Consider the following 6,494-nt stretch of genomic DNA (forward strand, 5'->3'; position numbering starts at 1 on the left):
CCCCCGCCCAACCGGAGGCGCCGGACAATCTGTTGGAGGCGCTCCAAGGAGCCTCCATCGACGAGCAACACCGCATCATTATGAGTGCGGTGGTCCAGAAGGTTCAGTCCGCCAAGAGCGGACTGACTAAATCTTGTACTAGCCTTTTAACAGGCTTTGAGGTAAGTAAAGAATGTGTAAATAACATTACCACATAGACAGTAGCCCCTGATGCTCTGTTTGGCGTTCGGGAAGAAAAGCCGAATATAGGATCAAATAAAATTCGCAGGAGTCTAACAAAAATGAGTCAATATACGTATGCAGGCTTCTCTGCTTGCGTCCGTCGCACTGACTGCGGAAGTGGACACGCTAAAGTAGAACCTCGAGCGGTCCGAGCAAGAGCTCGGGCGTGCCAAGAAGCAGCTCGAGGACAATGAAGGTAAGAAATACCTTGTTTTTAAATATATATAAAAAGGTGCAATTGCAAAGAATGACAGGATTATCGTGGCTATTGTAGGGGCCACGTCTGAGGTGGCGACCCTTAAGCAAGCGCTTGTCGAGGCCGAGAAGAGGGCGGCCTCGGAGCGCACCGAGCGGGAGAAGTATGAGGCCGAGGTTGGCAAGGTACGGCAAGAGCTCCAGGCTCTCATGGAAAAACATGAGAGTTTGGAGCTTGACTCAAAGACGCGAGCGTCCGAGCTCGCGGTGGCTATTGAAAATGCCAAGTCTGCCAAGGCCGAATCCCAGAAGACCCTCCAAGAGTTGGATGAGGTGAAGAAGATAGCGGCGGGTAAGGCATTCTTTATGCAAAGAAAACACATAAACATGAGTTACTTGTTACTTACCCGAATCCGGAGCTCTCCAGGAGCGTTCGCAGATCTTCCCCAGAGTGTGTCTGATGCTACCGCATTCTATCGAGCCGAGGAGGGCAGCTCGACAGAGAAGGTGTTCTGGTCTCAGTATGCTGAGGCCGGACACCCCGTGCCCCTGAGCGACCAGCTGAAGCAACTGGTCGAGCTCCACAAGGCGGCCGAACAGGCCATGAAGGGCCTCATTGTTCGGCTGTGGCTTGGAGGAGCTCTGCCTGGGAGCTATTTCGGGCTGGTGCGGCGGCTGGTGGAGGCCTATCCAAGGCTCGAAGTCATCAAGCGCTCTGTCTGCATTGAAGGTGCCCGTAGGGCCCTTGCCCGTGCTAAGGTGCACTGGGGCAAGCTGGATGCTGAGAAGCTTGTGAAGGACGGGCCACCGCCGGGGAAAGAGCATCGCAAGCCCGAGAATTACTATAAGGATGTTCTGAAGGGTGCCTGCCTTGTGGCGGATGAATGTTCTAGGGATGTAATTTTTGAGTGAAACTTGCTCGTTTTGTCCTGTGCGCTGAAAACTTGTTCATATGCGCTAAGCAATGCTGTAGGAATTTAAAATATTACCTTCTGTGCGGCTGTTTATCAATTCTGAGAGATGGCGAGTCGTCGGCTTCTGCCCCCGTGCCGCTAGTGCTGGGGTGTTCGGGGATAAACCTGAGCGCTCTTTTTCCCATGTTTGGGTCCTTCGAGGGAGGCGCTCAGCCCAACGAACAAGGCAATCAGACTATAATGCGTGAACACTCTCACTTAGCCATAGAATTCTATAATTTTAAATTTCGGCGAAGCCCCTGAATTTCAGAAGACCGAGTTCGGGGCGCTATCCACGCCTTGGCCGGACAGAGCCGGCTCCTCGCCCTAAGCGGCATAAGTCTTTAGGGACTCGAAAAACCTCTCGAACATCGACCAGCTCTCGCTTCATCATGACAGTCAGTTTTAGCTTTCTCCAGTGAGGTGCTCGACCCAGCTCAACTGGGGCACAATCGCAGTGGTTCTCCTAGTGCTACCTTAGCCGATATAGAGGAACGTAAGGAACGAAAACATAGGAGCCGGGCAAACCCAACTATTGACCCAAGACATGATTCGAAGCCGATGCATATAATGCTATAAGTTCGGGGTGCCACACTTGTTAAAGTGTTCGGACTTCTCACACCATATTGAGGGGTACTAAAGCCCCTGGTGTATTTTGGCCGTACCAACATGTACGGGTGCACCATGTCGTTAAGGAACATATATAAAGAAAAAAGATAATGCAAAAATAGACGAAAGCTATGCATTGTTTATTAAAAAGGGCTGCGATCAAAGCAGAACGATACAAATAATACGATAAGTGAAAGGTTGGACTAGTTAACATGTCCGTTCCAGGGGCAAGCTGCGGAATAGTATGCGGAACAGGTATACTGCTCGTGATAGAGACCACCTGGGAGTTCCGTAATGCGGCGTGGCTTGTCTGCTTCCCTGGTTCTTGCATCGTTTGTGCGGCAATTGAACTGCCGAACAGGCCTTCCGAAGGATGGAGTCCTGAAAGTAAGAAAAAATTAAAAAATCGGCAGCCCCTGGTACGGTTTAAGCCGTGTTTCGGGCGTGCCGTGATGGTGCCCCTCCCCCTGTACCCATGGTATCTCTAGAGCGTAGTTATGTACGCGAAGTACTGGCGTCGCCTTTTTGCGAGGGTTGGGGTTGGGGCCGCATTGCTACGCCTGCTCGGATCGTGCCAGGCGGTCTTGTTGTAGGTTACTCCGGGCGCGCTTGACGGTGTCCGGTCGTTTAGTGGCCGGACTGGAGAACTGCCTGGAGAGGCTGCTTTGTACTTCCGCTGCAAGGGCCGCCGTGTGCTCCTCCGTTCGGAGGGAGCGTTCGGTGTTTCCATTGACCGTAATTACTCCTCGAGGGCCTGGCATCTTGAGCTTAAGGTATGCGTAGTGCGGTACCGCATTGAACTTGGCGAATGCGGTTCGCCCGAGCAGTGCGTGATAACCACTGCGGAACGGGACTATGTCGAAGATTAACTCCTCGCTTCGGAAATTATCCGGAGATCCGAAGACCACTTCAAGTGTGACTGAGCCTGTACAGTTGGCCTCTACACCTGGTATTACGCCTTTAAAGGTCATTTTGGTAGGCTTAATCCTCGAGGGATCTATGCCCATTTTCCGCACTGTATCCTGGTAAAGCAGGTTTAGGCTGCTGCCGCCGTCCATAAGGACTCTAGTGAGATGAAATCTGTCAATAATTGGGTCTAGAACCAATGCGGCGAATCGGCCATGACGGATGCTAGTGGGATGGTCCCTTCGATCAAAGGTGATCGGGCAGGAGGACCATGGGTTGAACTTTGGGGCGACTGGCTCTACCGCGTATATGTCCCTTAACACGCGCTTCCGCTCCCTTTTGGGGACGTGGGTTGCGTATATCATGTTCACCGTCCGCACTTGTGGGGGAAAACCCTTCTGTCCACTGTTGTTCGACGGCCAGGGCTCCTCGTCGTCATCTCTATGCAGCCCCTTGTCTTCATTTTCGGCGTTTAACTTGCCTGCCTGCTTGAATACCCAACAATCCCTGTTGGTGTGATTGGCCGACTTTTCGGGGGTGCCATGTATCTGGCACAAGCGGTCGAGTATTCGGTCCAAACTGGACGGGCCCCTAGGATTCCTTTTGAATGGCTTTTTCCGCTGACCGGATTTAGAGCCTCTGAATCCGGCATTAACTGCCGTATCCTCAGCATTGTCGCCGTTAATGCGGCGCTTCTGCTTGTTGCGACGCGACCTGCCACTACTGTCCCTGGTGTCCGAATTACCAGGGTTCTTGGTCATATTGTTGCTACGAGCAAGCCAGCTGTCTTCTCCCATAGATTTCGGCTTTTCCTGTCCAAGGTGCCGGGCCAGCCACTCATCACGGATATTGTGCTTGAAGGCTGCTAGGGCCTCAGCGTCCGGACAGTCGACTATTTGATTTTTCTTTGTTAGGAACCGTGTCCAGAATTGCCTGGCCGATTCCTCTGGCTGCTGAATTACGTGACTTAGGTCATCGGCGTCTGGGGGTCGCACATAAGTGCCCTGGAAATTGTCGAGGAATGCGGCTTCCAGGTCCTCCCAACAACTGATTGATCCTGTTGGCAAGCTGTTAAGCCAATGCCGAGCTGGTCCTTTAAGCTTGAGTGGGAGGTATTTGATGGCGTGGAAATCATCGCCGCGGGCCATGTGGATATGAAGGAGATAATCCTCGATCCATACCGCAGGATCTGTTGTGCCATCATATGATTCGATGTTTACGGGTTTGAAACCCTCGGGGATTTGATGATCCATTATTTCGTCTGTGAAGCATAGTGGGTGTGCGGCGCCTCTGTACTGGGCTATATCATGACGTAGCTCCAATGAGCTTTGTCTACTGTGTTCGGCCCTGCCGAATTTGTGGCCGGCGTGACGGTTACCGTCTCGAGCCGTGGGGCGCCCCCGCGATCCGTAGATCGATCTTGTTTGCCTTGCCTTGTCCTCCAACATATCTCGTAAGTCCGGCGCATATTCCCGTGCCTTGGTACGGGGTGCGGCTTGAGTGGAGGGCCGAGAGGCCTCTCTGTCGCGGCCACGAGGTGGCCGGTCGGCCGCATCAAGTGCTTCCTCCTCTAATCGGGGTAGCAACCTGCGCTTTGGGTAGCTCTTGGAGGGGCGTTCGAGTTTATGCTCTTCGGCCGCAAGGACTTCAGTCCATCTGTCGACTAGCAAATCTTGATCAGCTCTAAGCTGTTGCTGTTTTTTCTTGAGGCTTCTTGCCGTGGCCATAAGCCTGCGTTGAAAACGCTCTTGCTCGATGGGATCCTCTGGCACGACGAATTCGTCGTCGTCGAGGCTTGCCTCGTCTTCGGAGGGAGGCATATAATTATCGTCCTCGACCTCTCTGTCTGCCGCTCTCTCATGAGGGCTGGTTTCTCCATCCTCCTGTGCTAAATCTTGCTGGAGGGGATTTTCTTCGGCACTTTCCGGAGTATTATTATCTCCCGTGCTGGAATCACCGCATTTGTTTTGGCGGGATTTTGAGCGGCGCCGCTGACGCCGGCGCTTAGGCTGTTTCTTGGAGGGGTCATCCTCCGCTGTTCCATCGCCATCTCCTTCTTTTGGGGTGTCCACCATGTAAATGTCATATGACGAGGTGGCTTTCCAGGGCCTGGTAGGCGTTGGTTCTTCATCATCTCCTTCATCGGCGTCCATACCGTCGATGTCTTCGAAGTCGAAGTCGAGCATGTTGGTTAAGTCGTCGACAATGGCTACAAAGTGGGTGGTGGGTGGGCTTTGAATTTCTTCATCGTCCGTACCCCAACCTTGCTGACCGTAGTCTGGCCAGGGCTCTCCTGATAAAGAGAGAGACTTCAGTGTCTTCAGGATATCGCCGAAAGGCGAGTGCTGAAAGATGTCCGCGGTAGTAAACTCCATGATCGGCGCCCAATCGAATTCGATCTGCAGGGGCGCGGAGGGTTCGGAGTCCGGAGAGGAGTCTGGCTCCTTGGAGTCACGAGTCTCACAGAGTACGGGGATGGTGTTCGGCTCAATCGTCGTTGGGATCGCAGCCCCCGAGGTGGCGTCCAACCGCCCATCCTCGATCAGCGTAGTTGGCTCCGAATTAAAGGTCGAAGCTGATGCGGGTGCGGCCTCCTGGGCACTGTTCGGCGGCAGAGCTAGATCATGCTCGTCGGGACAATGCGGCGCGCTCGGTAGTGGCTCGAATCTGTTGAAGATAAAGTCCCCGCGGATGTCAGCCGTGTACTTTAAACTTCCAAATCTGACCTGACGGCCAGGGGCGTAGCTTTCGATCTGCTCCAGACGGCCAAGTGAATTCTCCCGCAGTGCGAAGCCACCGAAGACGAAGATCTGTCCGGGGAGGAAGGTCTCACCCTGGACTGCATCGCTATTGATGATCGTAGGAGCCATCGACCCTGACGGCGACGACACAGAGGAACTCTCAATGGAAAGCACCAATGTCGGTGTCAAAACCGGCGGATCTTGGGTAGGGGGTCCCGAACTGTGCGTCTAGGCCGGATGGTAACATGAGGCAAGGGACACGAAGTTTTACCCAGGTTCGGGCCCTCTCGATGGAGGTAAAACCCTACATCCTGCTTGATTAATATTGATGATATGGGTAGTACAAGAGTAGATCTACCATGAGATCGAAGAGGCTAAACCCTAGAAGCTAGCCTATGGTATGATTATTGTTGTGTATGTTGTCTTACGGACTAAAACCCTCTGGTTTATATAGACACCGGAGAGGGTTAGGGTTCCACAAAGTCGGTTACAATGGTAGGAGATCTGCATATCTGTATCGCCAAGCTTGCCTTCCACGCCAAGGAAAGTCCCTTCCGGACACGGGACGAAGTCTTCAATCTTGTACCTTCATAGTCCAGGAGTCCGGCTGAAGGTATAGTCTGGCCATCCGAACACCCCCTAATCCAGGACTCCCTCACCAACCATTACACACTTTTTACTCAACTTGGTGAGACTGACCTATGTAAAATATATGAACGTTGGGCTTTTCGGTGCAACCAAAGTGGAAATCTTGGACATACTGAAATGAGATATCCTAGGCAAGACTTTGTTTAGGTTGTTCAAATCCGTTCAACTCGGTGATTCTGAAGTGAACGAATTGGCTTACAGAAACTTGGTCACTGCAACT

Source organism: Triticum aestivum, chromosome 2A (assembly GCF_018294505.1).
Source record: "Triticum aestivum cultivar Chinese Spring chromosome 2A, IWGSC CS RefSeq v2.1, whole genome shotgun sequence".
Taxonomy (NCBI): Eukaryota; Viridiplantae; Streptophyta; class Magnoliopsida; order Poales; family Poaceae; genus Triticum; species Triticum aestivum.